Raw genomic sequence first — 26,916 nt, 5'->3', positions numbered from 1 at the left:
CTTGACACTGAAAAGCCTAATCGACAGGCGCCTGAATGCAACAAATCATGAGTGCATGGGGAAAGTGGGAAAACATGCATTTGACACTTACTTTCCACCCCTATGTGTCAGAACACGTCCAGTGTTGGCCCTATCTGCAAGAAAAAGACGTACTTTTGAAAACATGCAGCGGAATACCGCATAAACAGGAGGTGTCATATTAACAATTTCTTGTTTTACACAACAACCTTGCGCTAAAGGAAAATGAGATGCAGACGCACACGCGAAATGCTCTGTGCTACTGCAGTAGAAATGCATTCCCACCCATTGCCCCGTTGAAGCCCCTGCATTATGTCCCCAAGACCATTTTCTTCCTATTCTGTATTTTCCAGTTCCCGATCTCCCTCTACTTCATCTTTCTCAACATTTCCCCATCGAGGGTATGTGCCATTCCTCAACAGGCAACAATTTCCTCTTCTACATTGGAAAACAGGGATAACCTGTCCTCCTATCTACGCGGCCATGTGTGCGCAATTAATGGTAATGTACACAGTGCGCGCTTTTAAAGACACGAGCGGTATTTATTGTTACCGCTGTTGGGAGTCGCAGGTGTTGTCAGCAAGTTAAGACGCAAAAGTGAGTCCAAGTCTGGTGTGCAAGCTCCATAACCCTATAATGCATTTCTGCATGAAAAGAACTTGCAGACTTTTCGCGCGCCCTTTCGGCTCAGCAAGTAAGAAAGGATAGCTGCAGTGCACGACGAGTCTCTAACAGCTAATCCCGTGAAAAATTCAGTGAATTCCACGCTCGTCTATTGAGCCGGAGAACCCGGGTTCGAACCCGACGACGGCGGCCGCGTCTCGATGGAAGCGAAATGCAAAAGGCGCCCGTGTGCTGTGCGATGTCAGCGCACGTTGAAGATGCCCCGGTGGTATCAATCATTCCGGAGACCTCGACTACGACACCTCTTTCGCCCTTTCATCTTTTACTCCCTGCTTCATCTCTCCCCTTACGGCGCGGTTCGGGTGTCCACCGAGATAATTCAGGTAGTTACTGCGTCATTTAATTTCCAAAAAAAATTTCAATTTTTCACGCTCTAATTCGCGGCCGCATCCCCTGTGTTAAGAGCAGAAAGCACTTGTGGCAGCTCCGCAGCGCAGCGACTATCTAAATGCCATGAAAAGAAACAACTCTCCTTCACTACGAACGCGCAGACATCATCATCATCATCATCAGCCTGACTACGCCCACTGCAGGGCAAAGGCCTCTCCCATATCCCTCCAGTTAACCCTGTCCTGTGGCAGCTGCGGCCACTTTATCTCTGCAAACCTCGTAACCTCATCCGCCGACTTAAGTTTCCGCCGCCCTCCGCTACGCTTGCCTTCTCTTGGAATACAGTCCGTTACCCTTAAGACCTCCGGTTATCTTGCCTTCGCATCAGATGCCGTTCCTAAGCCCATTCCTTCTTCTTGATTTCCCACCTCTTTTTCCTTTCCGTCGCTCGCTGCATTGTCCCCAGTTTAAGTTGAACCCTTTTCTTTATCCTCCATGTTTCTGCCACATATATGTGAGTACCGGTAAGATACAGCCGTGATATGCTTTTCTTCTGAGGGATATTGGTAAACTAATCTTCATGATCTGAGCGACCATGCCAAATGAGCCCCACCCCACTCCCATTCTTCTTATTTCTCTTTCGTAATCCGGACCTGCGGCCACTGCCTGCACTGCGTAGACCTATTCCCTTACCACTTCCAGCACCTTGCTACCAATTGTAAAATGCTCTGGCGTTTCTTAATCAGATCTTTCGTCTCCTGAGGCAGCTTGCCGGCATACTGCCGCACTATACTACCACGTACTTCCACTGCGCACTCAGTAATGATAGCTCTAAGATAATCGCTGATTGCTTGAACATTCAGGTTGCCGTTCTTACTTAAAACCGAATATCTGTCCTGCAGCGCGATCATGAATTCCTCTACTTGCCCTCTTACGCACACCCGTAGACGGGTTTAAACCCATGTGCGGATAACACACCGTTAATTTCTGAACAACACACCCCAGAGACTGCGACCGTGCACTCTAAAGAGCCCCGCCGCGGTGGCTCAGTGGTTAGGGCGACGACTACTGATCCGGAGTTCCCGGGTTCGAACCCGACCGCGGCGGCTGCGTTTTTATGGAGGAAAAACGCTAAGGCGCCCGTGTGCTGTGCGATGTCAGTGCACGTTAAAGATCCCCAGGTGGTCGAAATTATTCCGGAGCCTAGCTCCACTACGGCACCTCTTCTTCCTTTCTTCTTTCACTCCCTCCTTTATCCCTTCCCTTACGGCGCGGTTCAGGTGTCCAATGATATATGAGACAGATACTGCGCCATTTCCTTTCCCCAAAAAAAACCAATTATTATTATTACTCTAAAGAGATAGGAGTAAAAATTGAGGGTATCCACTAGAGGACAGCTTCCTCCTTTTTACTCCCATTTAGGTATTTTCGTGTTTAGAGTGTACGCAGTATAACATCGAGAGCGAGCTACAGGGTATACAAGCCTAGGCTTCCTTCCCGGCATCGGAATCCCCGGCTCCACTCTCCCTCGGCGGCCACGCATCGCGACCGAGGGTCGCCGGCAGCGCCATAAGAGAGAAAACGACGGCGACGCGCCGCTACATGCCAGCGGAGGGCAGAGTTCGTCGCTAAGCAACCTTGTTCAGCCCGCACGACGACCCCCCCCTTTCTATGCGGGTCACGCTCGAACGACGACCACCGCCACGGCGTCTCCGCCGCCGTCGGCTCGTGCGTGCGTTCCAAGCACACCGCCAAGCCGCGACCGACAGATAGACAGACAAATAGACGCACAAGCGAGCGAGCGCGAGCTTCCAGTAGTCTGCGGCGGGCCGACGAGGCACCAGGCATCGGAGTTCCCTTCTCTTGTATATGAGCTCGTCGCTGCGATGAGCCTTCTTTTCTCCTCATCTCACGCTCTCCTCTTTCTTTCCTTTCCCTCTTTCCCGTATTTTTCTCCCTTTTCCCCTTTCCCCTCAGGGCATTTCCGCCTCCTTTCCATCCATAGCTTGCGCCATCCTGTTGCTCCCGGCGATGCTCCTGCCTGTCGGCAGTTGTGTGCATTGCGGTGTAACAACGGCAGCGAATTGGTAATGATTATTATTTGATTCTGAAACCGCAAGGGCAGTTTGCTTGAAGAACGCTGTAGTTAATGTAATTAGTCTGGATGGCGTAGAGTCGAAGACACGTTTTGCAAACACGTCATCCCCGGTCCCTGCGAAAGGATGACACGCCAAATCGTCAAGCGTTCCACTTTATTTGTGCGTGTGCTACTATAGCGAAGTTCGTTCTGTATAGTAGCGTAGCATAGAGGCACAGCATCCGACTTGCATCCCAGAAGGTACGAATCCCGGTGCTGCGCAATTAATCCCCGGATTAAAAATTGGCGGTGGTTTAGCTCTGGTTAAACCTGGAATGACACGATACCTACAGCCGGCGGGTGGAACTTGCTCAGTTGAATTGCTAAGTCAGTCTTTCGTCGCTCCTTTTCGCTGGGCCTTCCTTCTTCATCTTCGTCCCACTTGACACGGCGCATGCGCACAGCTGTTGCAGCTCCGTTCCGCCGGCGCGCCACGCCGCCAGCAGCAGTTGCTGCTCCGCACCACGTGGCTGGTCACGTGACCGACCACGTGATCAGCCACGGCGCCGCGCCGCCGGCAGCTGCTCCGCACCAGGTGACAGCGTGGCGGCGCAGCCGCAGGGTGGCGGCGCTGCCACGCTGAAGGCTTAAAATGCTACCGTAGTGTAGCTATCGCCACAAAAGCAACACAAATCCGCGTGTCGATGGAATTGCATAACGAGGCATGGGATGCGGCCTGATCTGGGTGACCAGAACCGCCAACGCTCTCCCTCGCCAGAACAGGAGTTGGCCACCCTGGTGTAGTACTTGACCACAACCTCCTATATGAATAAGGCAAGATAACCGATGGTCGTTAACGGTAACGGACAGGATACCAAGAGAAGGCAAGCGTAGCAGGGGGCAGCAGGGAGTTAGGTGGGCGGATGAGATAAAGGAGTTTGCGGGGACAGGGTGGCGTTAACTGGACAGGGTTAAGTGGAGAGATGTGGGAGAGGCCTTTGTCCTGCAGTGGACGCAGTCAGGCTGATGATGATGGTTATGAAGTCGAGCAAAGACCACGAGACAGCTTGTGCGCATTAGAAACCGGGGCTGGGACTTGCCGCAAGCATTCGGCTTGAGGAGTCCACGTTCCTCTTACTCCCTTTTTTCTACCTCTATATCCCCTTAGGCCTGTTCCGGCGGTAAACAGAACGCATAAGACAAACGCGACACGAATGACATAATGACAAGAACAACGATAATAATAAGTGAAGCGATTCGACCGTACTTGTCCCGAACCAATGGCTTTCGTTGTTCGTTCTTTCCAGAGGCAATAGAGCTGTGGAACAAGCTGCCTGCAGAAATTGTTCACAGTTCTGATACCGCTTTGTTTGCAAATGCAATCAAGGTCTCTTACTAAAATCTGTACTATATGGATATTTCATAGTTTTTTGTGTGCGTGTGTGTGCGTGAGGCAGATGGCTGAACATTTGAATACGTGTCTTATAGTCTGTATATCATATGCTGAGTTGTATCCGTAGGCCACTGTATTGTATGTACATATTTCTTTTTGTATCTGCCTGCTTATTCTTGTATGAACGTGTTATGTGTAACATCCCTCCCTGTATTGACCCTCAACTGAGGGTTGACAGTATTCCTAAATAAATAAAATAATAATAATAATAATAATAATAATAATAATAATAATAATAATAATAATAATAATAATAATAATAATAATAATAATAATATACCAATGCATATTCATATTGCCAGGAACCGTGAGAACCTTTATGCTGGCGCGTTTTGAGACGAAAACATAAGAACAAGACAGGGAATACGAGAAACACGCTAACATATTACATGAGAATCGCATCGGGCATCTAAGAACAAAAAGTCGCAGATGACAGTATTAGAGTAAGAACACTATCTCAGAGCGGTATTAGAGGCACAAATTGATAATAACATTAATATTAATGCTTTATTTCCATCAGTGATTTGTGAGAAAGCGGGCCACAACCACATAGGGAACAGCATGACCTGATACCCACAGCCTTTTGTACATTGCCAACAGCAACGGCAACGATATAATTCACAGGTGAAAGCAAGCGTGAGGGCAAGAACAGATGCGGAAACACACTTCTCTTCAAATGAACGAAATGCGATAATCAAATATATCGGGAAAATGGCGCCCTCAAGCGAGAGCCACGCACATTGCTCCGTAATTACTGCACCGAACTAAGCGACACGTGATCCCGATCCTCGTGCGTTTCTCATCCTATATCCGTATCTCCCTGTCTCCCCATCTTCCCGATCGGCCGCAACTACAGCAGCGATACGCTCTACCAACTCCTCTACACCCCCCCGCATTCTCATTCTCGGGCGCGAGATTCTATTAGAGGCCTGCCACAGGAAGCACAGGCACACGCCGCCGGGAACGAATCCCAGACTCTCTCTTCCTGCGGCGATTTCCAGGGCTCAAACCACGAGCAGCGAAGAATTGCTCGCGGGGTCACTGCGCATTGTCTCTCTAATTCTGTGCAGCGCTCCGAAAGGCACAGCCGCCGTAGGCCAGTGACGGGAAGTATGGTTTGCCAATGCACCGTACTTCTCCCTCGCAGAGCACGCTTTCGTGGGCCGCGTATACCCGGGCTGGAGAGAGAAGCGGTTAGATGCAAGTGCTAGAAATTAGGCAAGGCAGCAAAAAGCAACAGAGGAAAGTTGTGAATACAAAAGTGATCCCTAACTGCGCATTGCGAGCTAACACACTATTCAACTAATGGTGGTGGTCTTTGGTGGCAACCGTTTGAGCGCGAATACCCCCTCCACCCCCCCACCCCCCTCATCTCCCGTTCCCGCCCAGTGCAGTGTGTCGTCAGCATTCGCCGCAGCGGCAGGGTTTCGATGGAGGCGAAACGCAAAAGGCGCCCGTGATGTGCGATCTCAATGCACGTTAAGGATCACCAGGTGATTAAAATTTATGAAATCGGTTTTTTGAGAAAAGGAAATGGCGCAGTATCTGTCTCACATCTCGGCGGGACCGCTCAGTCAGGGCAGAACATCATTGCTCGCTTCATTTCCCGCGCTAAAAGAAACGACTTCTTGGATAAAGCTCGTAAGTCATGGCTTGACACCGGTACGTTAGGTTTCCCACGTGAAGTAAAGGAGCCAGTTTATGCAAATGACCATCTTACTGTGGAAAACAAGGAACTTCTCAGTAAGGCACGAATACTCAAGAAATAGAAAGGGTGGCTGTTTCCCTGGACGAAAAAGTGCCAAATTTTGGCACGTAAGGCAGAGACCAGCCATATTTTCCGCATTGAAACGGAATCCAACCTTTCCATTTTCACTTGAGATTGTGCATTTTTCATCCAATCTCGTCCATCAATATGGCCTCATACTTTACGCCTTCAAATCTAAAATCTTATCTTTCCCCTTTTTGCAGATCTTTTATTCATTTTAATGCGCGAAGTCTATGAAAACATTCGGACGACTTTACTAACCTATTATCAGCCACTCAACACCAGTTCTCCGTAATCGGCGTGAGCGAAACTTGGCTGTCTGATGCCGACAAGAACCTGTACACGTTGCCTTCGTATAGCGCTGAATATTGCCATCGTAGCGATAGCGCGCACGGTGGCACAGCGATCTTTATTTCCTCTTGCTATCACTATCGTCGCCGACTTGATCTATCGCTAAAAGTGGGATATTGCGAATCTGTATGGATCGAACCAGACGAATCTTTCTTTTCACTCAAAGATTTCTGCTCAGCTCTACGCTGATTTTCAGGCGTACTGTCAAGGGAACGCAAAAATGCTATAATAATGGGTGACATCAATATTAACACATTAGATCCCGACTGCTCCTCCTATGTAGATTATATGGAAGTTTTAAATACTCGTGGCTTCGAAAATCTCATCAACATTCCCACCCGCATTTCCGCTAATGGTTCAAGCTCCCTCATAGATCACACTCTAGCCAACCTAATGTCCGCCCCTGATGCAGGTGTCAATGAAGCCGATATAACTGATCACTACCCTATTTTTATACAGTTGGATAACTGTGTTAACTATGTTAGGTATACTCAGTTCATTAAAAAAAACATTGAACTCTGCATTATTCCTTGAACGGGTTGCTAATATTGACTGGTCAGTGATTAAGGCTCTTGATGACGCTGATATTGCATTCAATCAGTTCTTTCTTATTATCTCGAATACTATCGCTGAGTGTTCTACACTATATACTCGCAATAACAAATTTTTAACCCCGAATAATCCCTGGATAACTTCTAGCCCTTTAAGCAGCTTGAGAAAGAACGATAACCTCTATAGAAAATGCAAAAAGCAACCATTTAACTTAAGGCTTTTAGCGCGTTATCAGAAATATTCTAATGTATTAGGCTTGCTCCTTATAGAACAGCGAAGAGAAAGTACTATGAAAGAGAAACAAATCGCGACGGAAATAATGTTCATAAGCAATGGTAAGTTATTAATACCTTCCTAAACAAAAAAAAACTCGAAAGCCCCCATATCAACAATTACTTCCGGTAAGGAAATATATACCAATCCCACAGACACTGCTGAAGCCTTTGGTGATTCATTTGCTCTAGCCTGATGAGTTTTAAATACTGCCGCAAATCAAATATTACAACGATCTCCCCATAGCATTTTCCTCTTCCCTGTCTCTCCTGAAGAAATCGGCAAAATATTACGCAATCTGAAAGACGCCAGTCCAGGTCTCGATAATGCACAATCATCCCATATTAAGTTAATTGCGTATCTCATTTGCGATGTCTTCGCCCATATTGTTAACCTGGCCTTGAAATCATGCACTTCCCCTACTGCGTTGAAAAAGGCAAAGCTAAGTCCAGTCTTCAAAAAGGGATATAAACAAATCATTTCTAATTACTGCCCTATCGCTATTTTATCATTTTTCAGCAAATTTATTGAAAAAAGCCATTGTTATCCGAATAAACAACTACTTAACAAAATTTTACATTCTCTCATCTAACCAGTTCGGTTTCAGGATGGGATTCTATACCGAATTAGCTGTGATCGCTCTCACGAATAAAATTAAATCCTACATCGACGCAGGTAACTTTCCTGGTGCATTATTTATTGAACTTTCGAAAGCTTTTGATTCCCTCAACTATGATATTTTATTCAATAAGCTTGACGCTATCCGCATAACTGAGCCTGCACTTTCGCTAATCAGAAGCTATTTATTCAATAGAATACAAGCTGTGTTCATCTCAGGAACATACTCAAAATTCAAGACTACTAACGTTGGAGTTGTGCGAGGTTCCCTTCTTGGACCTATTCTATTTTTATTATATATCAATGACCACCCTAGGTGTCTTTATAATTCCAACTGTTTTGTTTATGCTGACGACAAAAGAATCTTAACCTCAGATCCACATATAAAGTGGTTGATAAACTTAACATTTATGCACAGAATGTATTCGATTGGTGCAGAAAAAATTCGCTGTCAATTAGTGCATTCAAATCTAGCTTTATAGTTTTTAGGTCAACTCATAAAATTATTTGCGAAAACTCGTCTGTTAGCATAGGCTCTAACTCGATCCTTTCAGCTGATCACGTATCCTTTCTAGGTGTAGTACTGGACAACCATCTTGAATTTCAGATCCACATCACATCCATTTCCCGAAAAAGGGCATATGGTATTAGAGTACTAATTAAAGTTCGCCCGTATTTTCATGTTCCCATTCTCATTTCCCTCTATTATTCGTTCATCCACTTCCACATTCAGCATTGCATTTCATCTTCGTATTATCACTTATAGTCACTACTCTGTAAATGCCCCTCGGCTGCTCCTATCACAGGATATTAATGCGACAGCGTGAAGGAGATCGTGTCACAGAACAGCCGGTGTGATGGGCGTCTTAGGCCGTGAGCGAAAAATGGCACATCTCGGTGGACACCTGAACCACGCCGTAAGGGAAGGGGTTTTCCCTTCTCTTAGGGCGCGGTACAGGTGCCCAGCGAGAATTGTGAGACAGGCATAATTTCCTTCCCCGCCGCGGTGGCTCAGTGGTTAGGGCGCTCGACTACTGATCCGGAGTTCCCGGGTTCGAACCCGACCGCGGCGGCTGCGTTTTTATGGAGGAAAAACGCTAAGGCGCCCGTGTGCTGTGCGATGTCAGTGCACGTTAAAGATCCCCAGGTGGTCGAAATTATTCCGGAGCCCTCCACTACGGACCTATTTGTTCCTCTCTTCTTTCACTCCCTCCTTTATCCCTTCCCTTACGGCGCGGTTCAGGTGTCCAACGATATATGAGACAGATACTGCGCCATTTCCTTTCCACCAAAAACCAATTATTATTATTATTATAATTTCCTTAAAACCAATTTTTCATTTGAATTCCCCTCGCTTACGGCCCGGTTCGGGTGTCCACCGAGATGTGTGACAGGCGTCATTTCCTTAAATTGTCCAAAGGGCCACGCGTCGCGCGGAACGGCCGTTGGCGTTCCGTCTACTTCTTAGCAGCGCTGAAAAATGCTGTCGCGTCTCTCTTAAAGACGAAGCTTAAGCGTCCTCCAAATTTTATTTTAACGCGACAGCGTTAAGGAACTCGTGTCGCAGAAAAGCCGGTGTCGTCGGCGTCGGCGTCTATGGCAGTGAGCGAAAAATGGCGCATCTCGGTGGACACCTGAACCACGCTGTAAGATATTTTAACGCAACAGCGTTAAGGATTGATTGATTGATTGATTGATCGATTGATCGATCGATCGATTTTTCCTTCCCTCACGGCGCGATCCGGGTGTCCAGCGAGAAATGTGAGACAGGCGTCATTTCCTTTCCTTAAAAGCAATTGTTCATTTCATTTTCCTTCCCTTATTGCCCGGTTCGGGTGTCCGCCGAGATATGTGAGATGGCGTCCTTTCCTTAAATTGTACAACAGGCCATGCGTCACGCCGACGAGCGATAGCGTTCCGTGTACTCCTCGGCAACGCTGCGACACGCTGTCGCGTCTCACGCTTAAAGACGAAGCTTAAGTGTCCTCCAATTTTTACTTCTTCCTTCGACGTCTCCTGAGGCGGTCTACCCTCGCTTCTTCAGTGTTTCCTCTAGAGTTCGCTTCTAACCTGCTTTTGCATGCTCCACCTGTACTTTCTCAGTTAAAGGGCACGCGTATTTTGAGGAACGAAATGCGGTAATATATTCACTCTTAAGTTAGAACTTAATAAATTGAATTAAATCGGCAGAAATTGTATTCTAGCCGGCCAAACCGGCTGTGTTTTAAGACGTGACCCTCTGGCTCCGGTGGTATGGTGCAGCGGTCTAGTGCAGCAATTTCTTATTTCCTTGTCACGGATATAAATGTTGGTGTTTTTCGATAACCTAAAAGTGATTATAGCGTTTGTTTTGAACGTTCTCAGTGTGGCCTGTCGTGTTATTTTAAAAAGGTCTCAGTGGACCCCTCAATCACGCTTTCAGGCACGGGGTGGTGGTGTCCACCTACAATAAAAACTGCTTTCCCAGTATAGCCTGGCCGTGTTATTTTAAAAAATTAATGTGGATTAGCTCAGGTACTCCAGAATTAACAAAGTAAAAGATGTCGGCGTTCACTGGCGTTGACAATGTTCTAGGCGGCGATGGCTTTGAGGAAAGAAAGGGCGCAGAACTGACTCCCTGGATATGCGGACGCCTCATTCGTGCTTTGACACATGACCCGCAGCGGTGGCTCAGTGGTTACGGCACTCGACTACTGATCCGGAGTTCCCGGGTTCGGACCCGACCGCGGCGGCTGCGTTTTTATGGAGGAAAAACGCTTAGGCGCCTGTGCGATGTCAGTGCACGTTAAGATCCCCAGGTGGTCTAAATTATTCCGGAGCCCTCCACTACGACACCACCTTCTTCCTTTCCTCTTTCACTCCCTCCCTTATCCCTTCACTTACGGCGCGGTTCAGGTGTCCAACAATATATGAGACAGATACTGCGCCATTTCCTTTCCCCAAAAAACCAATTATTATTATTATTGCTTTGATACATGTGGCAGTGGTGAGAGATGTGGCCTGAATGCATTAGCGCTGACAGCGTTGCGGCTGACATGCGGCACTGCAGCAATAGCTAGGCCGCAGCGTTCATTTGGTGATCAATCTCTCGCGATCAACCATTAACTGCATGCCACCTCCCAGGGTGGCAGGGAGGGCGTGCTGCCTATCCAGTGTGCGGAACGCAGTCAAAGCACGCTTTTGCAGTTGGACACCAACGCCACGTACATGAATAATAATAATTGGTTTTTGGGGAAATGAAATGGCGCAGTATCGTCTCATATATCGTTGGACACCTGAACCGCGCCGTAAGGGAAGGGATAAAGAAGGGAGTGAAAGTAGAAAGGAAGAAGAGGTGCCGTAGTGGAGGGCTCCGGAATAATTTCGACCACCTGGGGATCTTTAACGTGCACTGACATCGCACAGCACACGGGCGCCTTAGCGTTTTTCCTCCATAAAAACGCAGCCGCCGCGGTCGGGTACATGAAAGGGAGATTGAGGTTTCCCTGACCGACGGAGCCGGTTGTGCGCCTTTCCTTTCGTGAAAATGAACGGCCTTTGAAGAGTTGTCAACGCCAATGAACTTCCTGACCACCGTCGGCTCACTTGTTTTGTTTGGCTTTTGAGGAGAGGAAATGGCACAGTAACCGCCTCACATATCTCGGTGGAAACCCGAACCGCGCCGTAAAAGAAGGGGATAAAGGAGGGAGGGAAAGAAGAAAGAGAGAAGTGAAACTTGGATTTTGAGGAAAGGCGCGGCGCTGCGCAGTGGCTTAACACCTGTGGCTCGGTGCTACTAGTGGCGCATGCGCAGTAGTGACTAGGGAGCGAGAGAGAGAAATATCCGCGGTGAGGCGCGTGTTGTGCCGTCATGTGCCTCCTCGGAGCACTGCCACGGCGAAATCGGAAGTTCGCGGCGAAATCGCAAAACCCAGCCGACCGCGGCGGTTACGTTTTCATGGAGGAAAAACACTAAGGCGCCCGTGTGCTGTGCGATGTCGGTGCACGTTAAAGATCCCCAGGTGGCCGAAATTATTCCGGAGCCCTCCACTACGGCACCTCTTTCTTCCTTTCTTCTTTCACCCCCTCCTTTATCCCTTCCCTTACGGCGCGGTTCATGTGTCCAATGATATATGAGACAGATACTGCGGCATTTCCTTTCCCCAAGAACCAATTTAAAAAAATATAGGGTCGGAACTTGTGCACAGCGAACACAACTGCGAGCCACTCCAATTCGGTGACAGTGTAGTTACGCTCACATTTTGTTAACGTGCGGCTGCGTAGGCAATAACTTACTCAGCCCCACTACGCAGCTGGACAAGCACCGCCCCAAGATCGACGCCACTGGCGTCAGTGTGAACTTCCGTCACCGTACAAGGGTCGAAGTGCCGCAGGAGGGGTGCTGAAGTGAGAGAAGATTTAAGGTGATGGAACGAGGATTTGCACTCGGGGGTCCACACAAACTGCGAATCCTTATGCAGAAGAGAAGTGAGGGGGTGGGCAATTTGCGCAAAACCAGCAATGAAACGACAAAAGTAAGAAGAGAGTCCGAGGAAGCTTTAATTGATTTTGGGGGGAAAGGAAATGGCGCTGTATCTGTCTCATATATATCGTTGGACACCTGAACCGCGCCGTAAGAGAAGACATAAAGGAGGAAGTGAAAGAAGAAAGGAAGAAGAGGTGCCGTAGTGGAGGGCTCCGGAATAATTTCGACCACCTGGGGATCTTTAACGTGCACTGACCTCGCACAGCACACGGGCGCCTTAGCGTTTTTCCTCCATAAAAACGCAGCCGCCGCGGTCGGGTTCGAACACGGGAACTCCGGATCAGTAGTCGAGCGCCCTAACCACTGAGCCACCGCGGCGAGGAAGCTCCGACGGCTTTTCACGGTGCGTGGAGGTTCGAAATCTCGTACTGCAGCGATCTTCTGTGGATCCAGCATGATACCATCCTTGTCGATAAGGAAGCCAAGAGCAAGAGTTTGCCAGTCCCCAAAATGGCACTTCATGGAGTTCAAAATGAGTCCAACTTTGCCGATGCATTCAAGAACAATACGGAGTATTTCAATGTGATCTTGGAAGGTCTTGCCGAAAATGATGACATCATCCAGATAACACATGCATATTTCCCATTTTAACCCACGAAGGATAGTGTCCATAAACCGCTCGAACGTCGCGGGGGCGTTGCATAAACCAAACGGCATCACATTAAATTCGTACAACCCATCTTGGGTTACGAGAGCTGTCTTCTCACGGTCGCATGGATGCAGGGGAATTTTCCAATAACCAGATCGTAAATCAACGGAAGAGAAATATGATGCTGAATGCAGACAATCGACTGCATCGTCAATGCGAGCTAGCGCGCGTACACGTCTTTCTTGGTTAGCGCATTTAAACGACGGTAGTCAACGCAGAGTCGCCAAGAATCGTCTTTTTTTCGGACTAGGATCACAGGTGCGGCCCACGGACTGGAAGATTCTCGGATGACTCCTTTCTGCAGCATGTCGTCCACCTGTTCTTAAATTATCTTGCGCTCAGTCGGAGATACTCTGTAAGGTTTCTGGAGAATAGGGGATGCGTTTCCAGCGTCAATTTTATGCTGTAGTCGAGAGGCTGGGAAATTGCTACCAGATCCGTCCTTTTCGGTCTTGCCGTGGAATGTACGCGGCTCTCGCTGATGGAGCAAGGCCGTCTCTTGGTCAGGTCGCCGTACCCGAGTCTGCGTCACTTTCGTGGTAGGCATTGGGAGGAACTCATGAGGCGAGAAAGGTGGAAAACCTGCTACACGGCGGCTGCGACGGGGTACTGGCGAATCCAGGGCGAGTGTACCCAGCACCTAGCACCAAATGTGGCGGATGAAATGGCTTTAGTACAGGTGAGAGCTTTACGGATTAAAGCTGGTCGCCGACCGGCCAGAGTCCAGCTCAGTCTGCGCGCGCCTGTCTTCTTTCTCAAACTCCTCGGCGTAACAAAGATGGGTGTGTGTGTGTGTGTGTGTGTGTGTGTGTGTGTGTGTGTGTGTGTGTGTGTGTGTGTGTGTGTGTGTGTGTGTGTGTGTGTGTGTGTGTGTGTGTGTGTGTGTGCGTGTGCGTGTGCGTGTGTGTGTGTGTGTGTGTGTGTGTATTTTTTCTTTCTCGAACCTTTAAGAATTTAATGCATCATGGAGAGCAGTCCACATTCACATCTACCGTACTTATTCTTGTTCATTCTCGTAACCCACAGCAGTATTTTTCTGTTTCAACCATTTGGCCACGTCAGCTAGGACACCCTGTATACAAGCAGCACTTAAATGAGGTACTCGTAGTATTTGCAAAAGTAGCACCTTTAGGCCGAATACCGAGCGAGCAGTGGGCACTAAAGCTGTAAGTGCAATCACAGTAACAAGGGTACGTTTTCTGCGCGCGGTTGGCCAATTGGGTGTGCGTGGCTCTGCGCCGAACAAACTATACCTGTTCGTGCGTAACTACCGGGGCGAAGGTAAAGGTTCGTTTCTCTCCGATGTGCACTGCAAACCAGCAGCAGGACTGCGTGAGGGTGCGCGGTCCTTAAGCAACACCGGGCTGCGGCCTGGGGCGCGTCTCACGCTTCGCTAAGCTCGAACCGGGAAATTGGGTCGCAGCCCGGGTTGGGAACATCTATGCGACGCTCGCACCGGGATCCCCAGGTCGGGATTTGTTTGGGGACGCACGCTTCGCAGTGCAGAAGGAAAAGCAGGAAGTGCAAAACAGAAAGGCAGAGAGAGAGAGTAAGAAAGAATGGGGTAGAAGGCTACGGTTATGGCTGAGTGGAGTTTTACGAGCCAGGACAAAGCCGGGAGCTATGAAATAAATTGTGGGATTAAGCAGCATTAAAGAACCGAAACATAGGGAAACGAATAGAGAAAGGCAGAACGAAAGGAAACAGAGACAACGACTTCATCGTAACAACCCGAGCTAAGAGACACTGTGTGCAGTGTAGACAAAGAAAACAACTGATCATAATCATCATCACCATCCTAACTACATCCACTGCAGGACAAATTCATCTCCCATACCCCTCCAATTAACCCTGCATTGTGCCAGCTGCGGCCACCTTATCCCCGCCAACTTTCCAGTCTCATCTGCAAGCCTGACCTTCTGTCCCCCCTCCTTGCTACTCTTGCCTTACCTTGCAATCCCGACCGTTAGCCTTAACGACCATCTGACATCTTGCCTTTGCATTACAAGCCCTGTCCATGCTTATTTTGTTCTTGATTTCGGCTAGGATGTCATTAACTAGCGTTTGCTCCCTGATCTATTCTGTTATCTTCCTGTCCATTAACGTCACACCTATCAGTTTTCTTCCCGTAGCTAAGTGTGCTGTCCTCAGTAATTTCAAGCCTTTTCATTAGCCTCCAACGTTTTGCCCCATAGGTGGATACCGGCATGATAAAACATAAGAAATTAAGAATCGATTAAGGATATCAAATAAATGTGAAAGAAAGGATTGAGTTAAAAGGAAAGAAAAATAAAGAAAACCAACAAAAAGAGAAAAGGAAAAATAAAGAAAGAAAAGAAAAGAGATAGAAGGATAGGAAGAAAAGAAGGCGGGAAAGAAGAATAATGAAGTAAGGAAGGAAGGAGAATGAATGAATGAAAGGAAGGAAGGAAGGAAGGAAGGAAGGAAGGAAGGAAGGAAGGAAGGAAGGAAGGAAGGAAGGAAGGAAGGAAGGAAGGAAGGAAGGAAGGAAGGAAGGAAGGAAGGAAGGAAGGAAGGAAGGAACAGGATAGATAAGCGGGCGAGTTGGTGATACATAATGCAAAAAAACAGCGCGAACAAACGGGGACTAGACGAAGAATACACAGGAACAAGGAAGGAAGGAAGGAAGGAAGGAAGGAAGGAAGGAAGGAAGGAAGGAAGGAAGGAAGGAAGGAAGGAAGGAAGGAAGGAAGGAAGGAAGGAAGGAAGGAAGGAAGGAAGATAACAAATGAGTGAATGAAAGAACAGATGAAAAGGTTGATACACTAAGCGGGCAGTCGCCTACAAAGAGGCGATTTGCCGCAATCCGCGCTTTGCATCCAACAACCGCCTCTGATCGGCTCTGATTCGAGGACAACAGGTGCTCGCAAGCTGCGATGGGGACAACTTTTACAAGCGGTGTAGAGGAACCAAGCGCCCTGTGTGACGACCGAGCATCCTGCTCACCCACCGCGGTGGCTCAGTGGTTAGCGCGCTCGGCTTCTGAGCCGGAGCCCCCGGGTGCGATCCCGACCGTGCAGGTCGCGTTTCAATGCAGGCGAAATGCAAAAGTCGCCCGTGTGCTCTGCGATGTCAATGCACATTAAACATCACCAGGCGGTCGAAATTATTCTGGAGAATATAGCACTACAGCGCCTGTTTCTTTTTTCCCCCACCTTACTCCCTTTTTCACGGCGCGGTTTAGGTGTCCACCGAGTTAGTGAGACAATTACAGCGCCATTTACTTCTCCCAAAAGCCACCCCTAAAATCCTGCTTGGTCCACTGCCAACCCGAGCGCCATACGCTGAGGACTGGGATGAGGAAATAGCCTTCCTCCTTTTGCACGCCGTTCGAAATCATTGCCAGCCGTATTCGGGCCCCAGTCAGTTCCGCACCACGCGCGCAGCTTCAAGAAAGTCTGATAACGCAGTGACCGCGAGCTGCAGTTTCCCGCGCTGTCCCCTCCTCGAGATACACTGGAATGATAAATGAAAAGTTTAGCGGCGGAGCTGAGCGCAGCAACTCGGGAAGAGTATACTCTACGCAGATACACATGGCGACGGTACCAGCTGGGCGCCGCCCTGCAGTTTTGACCTCAGGGATTTAGATAAGAAAGCGTTCCCACGTTACACGGCTGACAGCAGTGGAAGACAACGTTAGTTCCGGGTATACACAGCGCATCCATGTCATGCTGCGAAGGCGGAAGTTTTTTTATCACTCCATTCGCTGAATGCGCGGCGTTGTATGACAAATCTAAAAAGAAGCGAAAATGTCCTGAGCGGCTGCCTCGCAGTTGCGCTACTGTGTTAAGAACTAGAGGAGCCAAGCAAAGTGGCGGGAAAATTTTGCGTTATCAGGGAGCCGACTTGAGACCAAACGCACAAGTGGCTACGACTGCCTAAGTTTTAGAATTCTGTGCACTACGCCTCTCGACCGCAGAGGCCCGGAAAGAAGCGAACAGAGAACGAGTCAGAGCAAGCTCCGTTTAAACGCGACAGCTTTAAGAGTCCCGTGACGGAGAAAAAATCCGGTGTCATCGTCATCGGCGTCATTGGCCGCGGCCGAAAAATTCCAGTAAAAGCAAGCAATAAACTTCAGTTGAAAAAAAAATCAGGTTAATACCCGCCGCGGTGGCTTAGTGGTTAGAGCACTCGGCTACTGATCCGGAGTTCCCGGGTTCGAACCCGACCGCGGCTGCTGCGTTTTTATGGAGGAAAAACGCTAAGGCGCCGCGCCTGTGTGCTGTGCGATGTCAGTGCACGTTAAAGATCCCCAGGTGGTCGAAATTATTCCGGAGCCCTCCACTACGGCACCTCTCTCTTCCTTTCTTCTTTCACTCCCTCCTTTATCCCTTCCCTCACGGCGCGGTTCAGGTGTCCAACGATATATGAGACAGATACTGCGCCATTTCTTTTCCCCCAAAACCAATTATTATTATTATTATTATTATTATTATTATTATTATTATTATTATTATTATTATTATTATTATTATTAATTTGGGTTTAGGTGGTAATCGAAACGGGACCTTCGGATTGAGAGACAGGCCGGCTACACACATAGACCACGAAAGGTCTTTTTTTTAACGCGGTATTTACTATAGTGAAATTATGTTCTATTTACATGAACTATTTATAAAGCTTTTAGGAAACGGTCCATCTAAAAAAGGCAGATTAACAGAGCTCTACGCGGAAGGTAAGGCTCAGCATGTGACCAAGAGGGAGTGCCACTCCAGTTAAAAGTCTATTGGTTCAAGCTGTACAAAGGCGAGAATAATGAATGCGTTATGGTCCTTGACTTAAGCGTCTTAGAGACATGCACTGATGCTAATGATGAATTTTTGTGGCGTAATGGCATCTGTGGCCAAGAAGCGCAAAGGCAAAAGGCGTTTTTCGTCTACTCAAGGTAAGGTCAAAGACCCATTTGGAAAGCATTTCACCCGAAAGAAACCGAGCATCACGCCAGGAGAAAGCTTGTACCCATTGTATCACTGGCGGGTAGCCGCCCGCACCGGGGATCGAAGATATGTATAGATGCATTCAGGGATAATTATGGATAGGCTAATTAGAAACTGAGTAGGCGATACGAACGAGACCCGATAACGCTATCGCGTTGTACCCTTGTAGGCTAGGCTTAAGCAACCACCAATTTTTTTGCCAGTATTTTTCCTGCTTTTGACTCCTTTTATTCCTCCTCTAAGTCCGTTCCTTACTCTTTTATTCGCTTTATAAAACCATTTCACTCCTTTTCTTCTTCTCTTGCTCTTCCTCGCTTTTGATTATTTTTTTACTCTTTTCTCCTCCATCCTTAGCGAATTAAAATGTTCACAGGAGCAGTAATACCCTTGTTGCGGCAAGTGTAATTGGTGCACGGTCGCTACATGCGCAACGGTACGTATCAGCGACACTTAAACGCGCATGCGCACAGCATACTTCACAGTTCCCATTACAGAAGAAAAAGCGCAGGCGTAACGACGCAGTTCGCAATGTTTTCTTCTGTCCGCTCCTGTTTTTCTTGAACAAACCCTGCCCACAGCAAGAGAAAAACTCAGCATCTCTGGCAATCGCATTGTGCCTACTTTGGCCAGCGGTAAATATATCAAGCAACATGGTTCAGCATCTTAACCCTTTAACGCCCAGACTATGAAACAATTAAAAAAATCACTACCTGCACATTATGCTTGCTAAGGTGCCCACAAAGTTTCGAGAGTGAAGCGCTGGCCACTGATAATAAGCTGACATCAAACGTTTATTGCAGGCTCTATGCAGTAATTAGTATACGGCTTCCAAACTCTACATCACGAATTCGCGACAATGCACATTAAAAGAATAAAGCGGCTATAAACAATAACATAGAATAAGGCTATAAATAAAGATTATCTCTCAAAAATATCATACACGTTCGTGTCACGAGACATAGAACTCTGTTGTCGCTTTAGTCCCCGGACTAAAAATATCGGATAAAAGTTGTGAAGTTCAAGCACCTAGTCGTTTCTGGACCCTGTAGAGTGCAGAAATTTAAAATAAAGTGATAACTGTTCAACAGAAACAAAACAATGGTAATTAAACGAGAAAGGTTTGACTACTTTCTAAGCATTCGATAAAGAGTTCGTTTACATTAACGTCCTTTCAATATTTTTTTTTTGCATTACAGCATTTAAAAGCCTATTCGAAAAAAGATGTGTCGTTGGACACAAAAATTCGCCCATTGGCTGGAGGGATGTGACGTCATCAAAAGAGACGTGAAGTCACCAGACCGGAAGCGGCGTAACTTCCGCTGAAGGCATCAACAGCTTCTATTCAACAAAGCGCGCAGAAAACGACGAAGACGAGAAAGACATATACAAGCGCTTCTCGTCTTCGTCATTTTCTGTGCGTTTCGTTGTGAAGAATGGATTACTAACTATCGCAAACCTACACCTTATTAAGCTTTTAAAGCTGTCACATTGCCAACGCATAAGGTAATTAGGTGTTCCTGTGATTTCTTTTCCCCAGTCAGCTTTTTAGAGCGAGAGCTCCACTACGCCATGTTTCGCCAAGGTCATCGGGTGTCGCAGTTTGACCTTCAGCAGGAGAAGCGCCGGAGGTGTGGCTGTGACGTCAGGCCACGTGACTCGCCGCAGCTGCAGCCGCCTTGCCACTGCTCCGACCCCGTTTCGACAGATGTGGTCATGTGATTATGCACGCGGCTCAGCGTTCGCTTAAGGGGGGCGACACCTAAACGCCTGCGAGGCATTTCAAGCGTCTAACCAAGCGTAGCCAAGTGTAATGGCGCACTCGCTCTGGCTAACTAGGTTTAGAAGAGTTAAACCAGCCAATTTTTATGGACATTTCAACTTTGATGCTCGAAAAAGTGATCCGGTTCGTTTTACCCGAAAATGTGCATCGCCAGTGTCAAATAAATTAAAACAGAAAGAAACTCATAGCATTCGCTAGAATACGATATTTAATTACAACACGGAATCCTCCAGCTCCTGTCATGAATAGAATTTCGCAAGCATATTTATTAGAAAATGTGCCCGCTCGCTTGTTTCTCCATAGCGAACAGCGCGTTTTGGGCTTCAGTTTTATTTCTGCTTACATCTACTGTGCAGCCCGGGAGCAAACAAGCCTGTGCAAGCAAAGTGGACCTTGATGAAATCTAGCTCGGGCCTGTCTGCGTGCAATGTTACACTGCCCGGAGAGGTTCTTTTTTTTTCATTATTTGTTGGTTCGCAGGGACGGCGCGAAATTACGTTGGCGACCTCGGGAACACGGGTGCCTTTCACTGAATGTCAATACTGCGGTCCGCGGGAAAACGAGGTCCTCTAGGTGTGGGCGCGCAGGGCGACACTTTCACGAGAGGAAAAATTTAGGCCGCATACCACGAGTAGAATAATGATCTGGGGGCGGCTTACAGAAAGCGAGATTTGTCAACATGCTTCAAATTATTACTGCATTCTCATTGGTTCCTGCCGTTACCGAAAATTTCGGAGTATATGGTTCCGGATGTTCCCGTACTTTTCTACAGACGCAGGAACTGTACGGTTTTTAAATGTTTTCTAAAAAAAAATGTGTTCAGCTTTTGAAATGAATAGTAACCACTACATTTTCGCAGCTCTCGGAGTGTGGAAACGTTAAAGAACACTTACACCAGGATGTTAAATGTATGAGAACGACTCACGAGCCAGCACATGCGCGACGTGCACGCATAATAATAGTACATTCATGCCAGAGGCCATTTGACGAAAGAACTAGTGGAATCCACCGCCGGGGCTCACTTTGGAAATTGAAAATTTGCTTTCGGGGAAAGGAAATGGCGCAGTATTTGTCTCGCATCTCAATGGACACCTCAACCTTGCCGTAAGAGAAGGGATAAAGGAGGGAACGAGAGAAGAAAGGAAGAAACAGGTGCCGTAGTGAAGGGCTCCGGGATAATTTCGACCACCTGGGGATCTTTAACGTGCACTGGCATCGCACAGCCCACGCGCGCCTTTTGCGTTTCGCGTCCATCGAAACGCTGCCGCCGCGGTCGGGTTCGAGACCGTGTACTCCTGATCAGCAGCCACTGAGCCACCATGGCCGGTGACGCGGCTCACTTTCCGGCGGAAAATCCGGCGGCTGGGGCGATCGCTACAAGACCGATTCCTGTCCATGGAATAACCGCCGCTCCCCGCTAGCTAAAGGGAATATGAACAGAGAAGGCAGCGTTCGCTCCCTGTAAGTCAAGAGCGTCTTTTCACCGCCTATGGACCTCCTTCCATCCAAATGCCATCGGCTTATTCTGACAAATCTGCTGGCGTGACAATGGAGAAGGAGATAGTCCCCTCTTTGAAATGTCACGCCATCAGGTTCATAGAAATCAGCCGACGCCATTGGCTGGAAGGAGGTCCTTTGACGGGGAAAAGCCGCTTTTTTCTTGAAATGCCATCGAAAGTTATATGCATAAAAGACGACACGACGAGAGCAGACACGACAGCACGAGCGCAAACTAACAACTAGTTTATTCAGAAGCTGACACCTCTGAATATAAGAAATGTAGGCGCATGCGCGGCGGATACACCCACAGCATGCCTGGAAACGTGATAACACCATTATACACTGCAAGACTGATTTTCACAAGGCTGACTCGCTTCTGTATAAGGCTAGAGACGTATCGCTGACGAAGTTGTGCATTTGAGCATTTCAAGTATCAAGGCAACTAGCCCGACAACAACTCTTGCTTTTTTCTTGGCTTGTATTTCAATATAGTCCGTCAGCTTCCTGCGCGAACCAGCTGCCGTGCCGAGCCGTTAAGTGTAAGCACTGGAACATTTTGGCGCCAACACGAGCTAACGCATCATGCGGGCGAAATTGGCCGCTGTCGAAATGCTGCAGCGTTCACTCTTGGTGCTACCGAGTAACTGCGGTATTGGGCGAGACTTCGACGGGCTGCGGGGCGGGCTCAACCACATCCTCGCATTCCTATTGGCTACCCGCGAGCTAGTGGTTTCCCCGCTGGAAGAAATAGGTCTGGCACAGGTCGATCTACCCGCCGCGGTGGCTCAGTGGTTAGGGCGCTCGACTACTGATCCGGAGTTCCCGGGTTCGTACCCGACCGCGGCGGCTGCGCTTTTATGGAGGCAAAACGCTAAGGCGCCCGTGTGCTGTGCGATGTCAGTGCACGTTAAAGATCCCCAGGTGGTCGAAATTATTCCGGAGCCCTCCACTACGGCACCTCTTTCTTCCTTTCTTCTCTCACTCCCTCCTTTATCCCTTCCCTTACGGCGTGGTTCGGGTGTCCAACGATATATGAGACAGATACTGCGCCATTTCCTTTCCCCCAAAAAAACCAATAATTATTATTATTATTACGGCGTGGTTCGGGTGTGCAACGATATATGAGGCAGATATTGCGCCATTTCCTTTCCCCCAAAAAAACAATTATTATTACTACAGGTCGATCTTGTTGCCGCGTTTTTCGGCAGAAAATGAACAATGGCGGCAGATTACGCTCCCTCTTGCCGCCTCCGAATGCTACAGTGTGAACGTGCCGTAAATTGCGGTATACAATCAGCGGGCTCTGGTCATTTAAAAGTTAAAATGTTTGTCCTCTGCGGACTATAGAGTATTTTACTTTTCAATAGCGCCCAATATAGCATAAAGAACGACGCGATTCTCCGTACCGTGTGCGGCCTATACAATAGAGAGTTTTAGTTTCACGTACGTAGAGGCTTCACGTACGTAGAGCTCTTACGGGTGACCAGTGCGCATGCGCAGAACGCAAAGGGTATTTGCGAGTCTCACGTACGTACGTGAGATTCGGTTTTTTACGTTGCGGTCTTTGCGTTGCTTGCGTACGTAGTGGTGACAAACATGGCGGCGCCCTGACCGCCGCTTCACAGCGATAACAACTTCGTCGCTAATCCCTCGAGGCGATATCGTGCTCTAAACTGTTGTATTCTCCTTCGATTTGCCCATTCTTACCCTCGCGTAAGGTTTCAAGCGACAAATGTCTTTTTTTTTTCAGACAGAAGGGCGATTTTTCAGCTGTTAAGCCTGACGAAGTAGCGTTGGTCGTCGTCATAGCAACCGTCTCGCTATGTATGGCTTGGCTTAAATACTTGTCTTGGATGATTTAGGCTACAACCAGTGTCTCTGCTTCTTAGTAGATGGCGCTAGGCGTAATTCTCGGCGTGTTTCGCGTACGTGTAACTATAAGGGTTTCAAACCACCTGCGTACAGGTTACGTAGACTTCTCACGTTTGCGTACGTGAACCCTCTGCGTACGTGAACCCTCTACGTACGTGAAACTAAAACTCTCTATTAGAGAGTTATAGCATAACGCGATCCCAGATCCGCTGCCGCGATCCGCTTTTGGGGGACACCACTACGCACGCGCTGATTGGTCCCGACGTGGCAGGCGCGCACGCATCTGACAGGAACGTGGCGCCATCTGGCGCCCCCATGACAGTCTGCGAACGCGCAGTGGCGCCACGCGGAAGCAAACCGCTGATCGCGCTATGCTTTAACTATCTAATGGGTGCGGTTTACGTAACGGTTGCGGACATTCTAGCGAAAAACTTTTTTCAGTGAGAAAGCACTGTTGGCCTCATTACCTTCAAAATGCCGGTGTGTGGTGAAGCCTCTGAAGTTGGTCACGTGATGCTGGAAGTGGCGGGAAATGAACGAGACTTTGAATGAGGGTGACTTTGGTCAACCTGGAGAAATCAAATAAATAATCCCACGACTGGGTTTCGAACACGCGGCGGCGCGAACAGATCAGCTTCGCTGGCCACTGCACGAGAGCACTAGGTTATCGCTGTAGCCAATCACACTGTGTGTTAAACTGCAGCACACTCTCGCGCTTTGCAATGCACGTAGTCGCATTCAACAACTGCATCTGTGCTTAAGTCATGAAAGGAAAGGAAACTCGCTTTCAATCGCGCTTTCAGGTACGTGGCGTTGGTGTCCACCTGCAAAAACCTGCTTTTACACAATATTTCGTGGTTAGCAATGGCTAACCGCCAGAAGTTATTTTCTTTAGCCAGAATAGAGCATTGCGTACTATATATCGAATGAGGACTGTTTACCGAAAATTACGGTACTATAAAGGCTACACTTCGCGAAGCTGAGCCATCGAGAAAGGTGACAGCACTCAATCAACAATGGTCGTTACGCGAGAAATCACTGTAGAGAAACTAGTGTAAAGCGCGTGTCTACGTATTGTTTGTTGATGCGGTAACTCAAGTACACCAGGAGTGGCTCGCATTATATGCCACTGTATGCAATTAGTACGGTTTGTAAAACTCTTGCGTTGTACGATATTCTATGAGCTATGGCGGACAAACCGGAAAGTGACAAGCATTTGCTAATCCCTTTACGCCAGCGAAGGTTTTGCAACCTTTTGAGGTTGATTTGCCACATTCGGTTAGTGCGTGGGCGCACGAGCAGTACTGTATATTTCTGGTATCTGTTTAATATGGCATTGCTCAAAGTTAGCGCCCTTCCTTTCTTCTCTACGTCCCTCGTCTTAGGTGTGCGCCACCAGTTTCATGTTTTGAACGCCGAACCAGCAAAGCCAGCAACTTCTTATTTCAATAATAATAATTGGTTTTGGGGGAAAGGAAATGGCGCAGTATCTGTCTCATATATCGTTGGACACCCGAACCGCGCCGTAAGGGAAGGGATAAAGGAGGGCGTGAAAGAAGAAAGGAAGAAGAAGTGCCGTAGTGGAGGGCTCCGGAACAATTTCGACCACCTGGGGATCTTTAATGTGCACTGACATCGCACAGCACACGGGCGCCTTAGCGTTTTTCCTCCATAAAAACGCAGCCGCCGCGGTAGGGTTCGAGCCCGGGAACTCCGGATCAGTAGTCGAGCGCCCTAACCACTGAGCCACCGCGGCGGGGCTTTCTTATTTCAAAGATCAAATGTATGTAGCGCGCGCGATAGTTCTCGTTTAAAACTAAAAGCCATAATAGTTAATATAACTGATAGATATAACCCTTATCACTATTAACCCTAAGAACTCTAACAAGGAAAGCGCTATTGGCTCTAGCCGCTCTACTGAGCTCATTTCAGGAGATGGACTTCGCACCCGCGATCTGACAAAGTGCCGACACTAACCGAAACCACAGGAACGCTGGAGATAGCGTCATCACCATGAAAGCCTGCGCTAACTCGGCAAACACGTCAAGTGCTATTGCTGCATTTTCTTTGCATCCTTCCTATATCGTTTTGTATCATAGCAACAATCACCCCCCCCCCATACACACACAATGCAGGCTGATATATGTTTATTAGTGCACTCTATTTGTACGTAATCTGTTAGTCTATTTCTTGGCTTCGTCTTCTTCTCGGCGCCCATAAAAAGGCTGTCCAATCTCCTTTGTGACGCCTTAAGTATTTCAGGAGAGAGCGCAGTCATTGGCCCCCCAGACATTGCGTCGTAAACGCCCACCAGATGGCCCTCCGCATCGTCTCAAATAAACTCTCCCCTCTCCCTTTGAGTAGAGTAATAAAAACTGTCGCTTTCCTGCGACCGGCTATTTTCGCCGTCGCCCCTTCATCGGTTGGAAGCAGTTGATATCGATTCCTCGTTTCAGAGGCTAGCTGCTACACTGAGGGTCTCTTCTCTGCGGGGGCGATGTAGATTGAGACGCGTCCAGACGTCGACAGAAAGAAAGAAGAGTATGTTTACTTGTATGTTCATGGCTGGGTGTATGATCGACATTCGATATTTCGTCCCCGTTTCCGCGACGTTGCAGCAAGAAGGTGCTTCCTGTATAGATACCACTTTCGAGAGAGCGTGTCCGCGTCAAATTGTTCGGAAAGCTTGCTTTGGCTGATCAATTGTGTGTGTGGATGAGTGTATGCTTACTTACTTGCTGGTGTGACATGGAAGGTCACCCCTAGAACCTTCGTTGCAACTAGAAGCTAAGTTTTACAAGTGAAGGGGTAACTTATTATTGTTTGCTTGGTCGACAAGTCTCCAGACATAGTATGTAACTTAAAGTCTGCACGTAACAAGTCGAACCAGTAGTACAAACTTCTTGTAATCGTTTCTTACGTTGTCCACATCACGTATCGTACACAAGCATTGCGATCCTAACCGCAGTACAAAACGCTATGCTTGGTAAGTCGCTTTAATAGAAATAGAAGTACGTTATTGTGTTACTAAAGGCGAAAATTCTAGCCAACAGCTACCGGTGATTGTTTATAATCTTCCTAACTGGCGGAAAAAGATGATCAAAAAAATCTGCAAGAAGACCTGCATTTTTGGCGGACCAGAAGCGCCAGTTTGAAGTTAAACAAAGTATGTCGATGACTCGACAGATCCTCCTCACCAGACGACATCGAAAGGTATGTCAATTGTTCACCCTTAAACTATAATGCTCTTACGAAAAGGTATATCGTTCGTTCACTTCTTCGCAGGTAGAACTAATCCATTTCGCAGTCGGGCTCAGGCCTTTCCAGTTGACGTCCCACTGCTGTTGACTGAAAAGGTTCCCGGGGCGTTTAGCCTTGTGGCAATGCGAATTTCAGCGACAGCTAGGGTGTTGCGATACGATGAGAGTCGGGGTGTTTGGTAAATTTGGGTATAGGCTTGTGGGATGTCAGTTGCGTTTACGCCGCCACATTCGAAATGGTGCCGCGG

The 26,916-nt window shown here is 47.9% G+C and overlaps 1 protein-coding gene across 2 annotated transcripts in view; it reads right to left on the bottom strand.

Moving 5' to 3' along the window:
* LOC144100917 (uncharacterized) overlaps positions 1 to 26,916 on the bottom strand; it is a 348,220-nt gene that overhangs the window by 169,681 nt on the left and 151,623 nt on the right. Inside the window, exon 3 of one of the 2 annotated variants that reach the window (XM_077633828.1) lies at positions 92 to 134. The gene's annotated coding sequence lies outside the window, so the exon portion shown is untranslated. Of the gene's footprint in view, positions 1 to 91; positions 135 to 26,916 lie in introns of those variants that run through there. The other variant, XM_077633830.1, reaches the window with a different exon arrangement.

The sequence above is a fragment of the Amblyomma americanum genome, chromosome 8 (assembly GCF_052857255.1).
Source record: "Amblyomma americanum isolate KBUSLIRL-KWMA chromosome 8, ASM5285725v1, whole genome shotgun sequence".
Lineage (NCBI taxonomy): Eukaryota > Metazoa > Arthropoda > Arachnida > Ixodida > Ixodidae > Amblyomma > Amblyomma americanum.
Note: the sequence above shows the minus strand (reverse complement) of the source record. Positions and strands in the feature narration are given on the sequence as shown.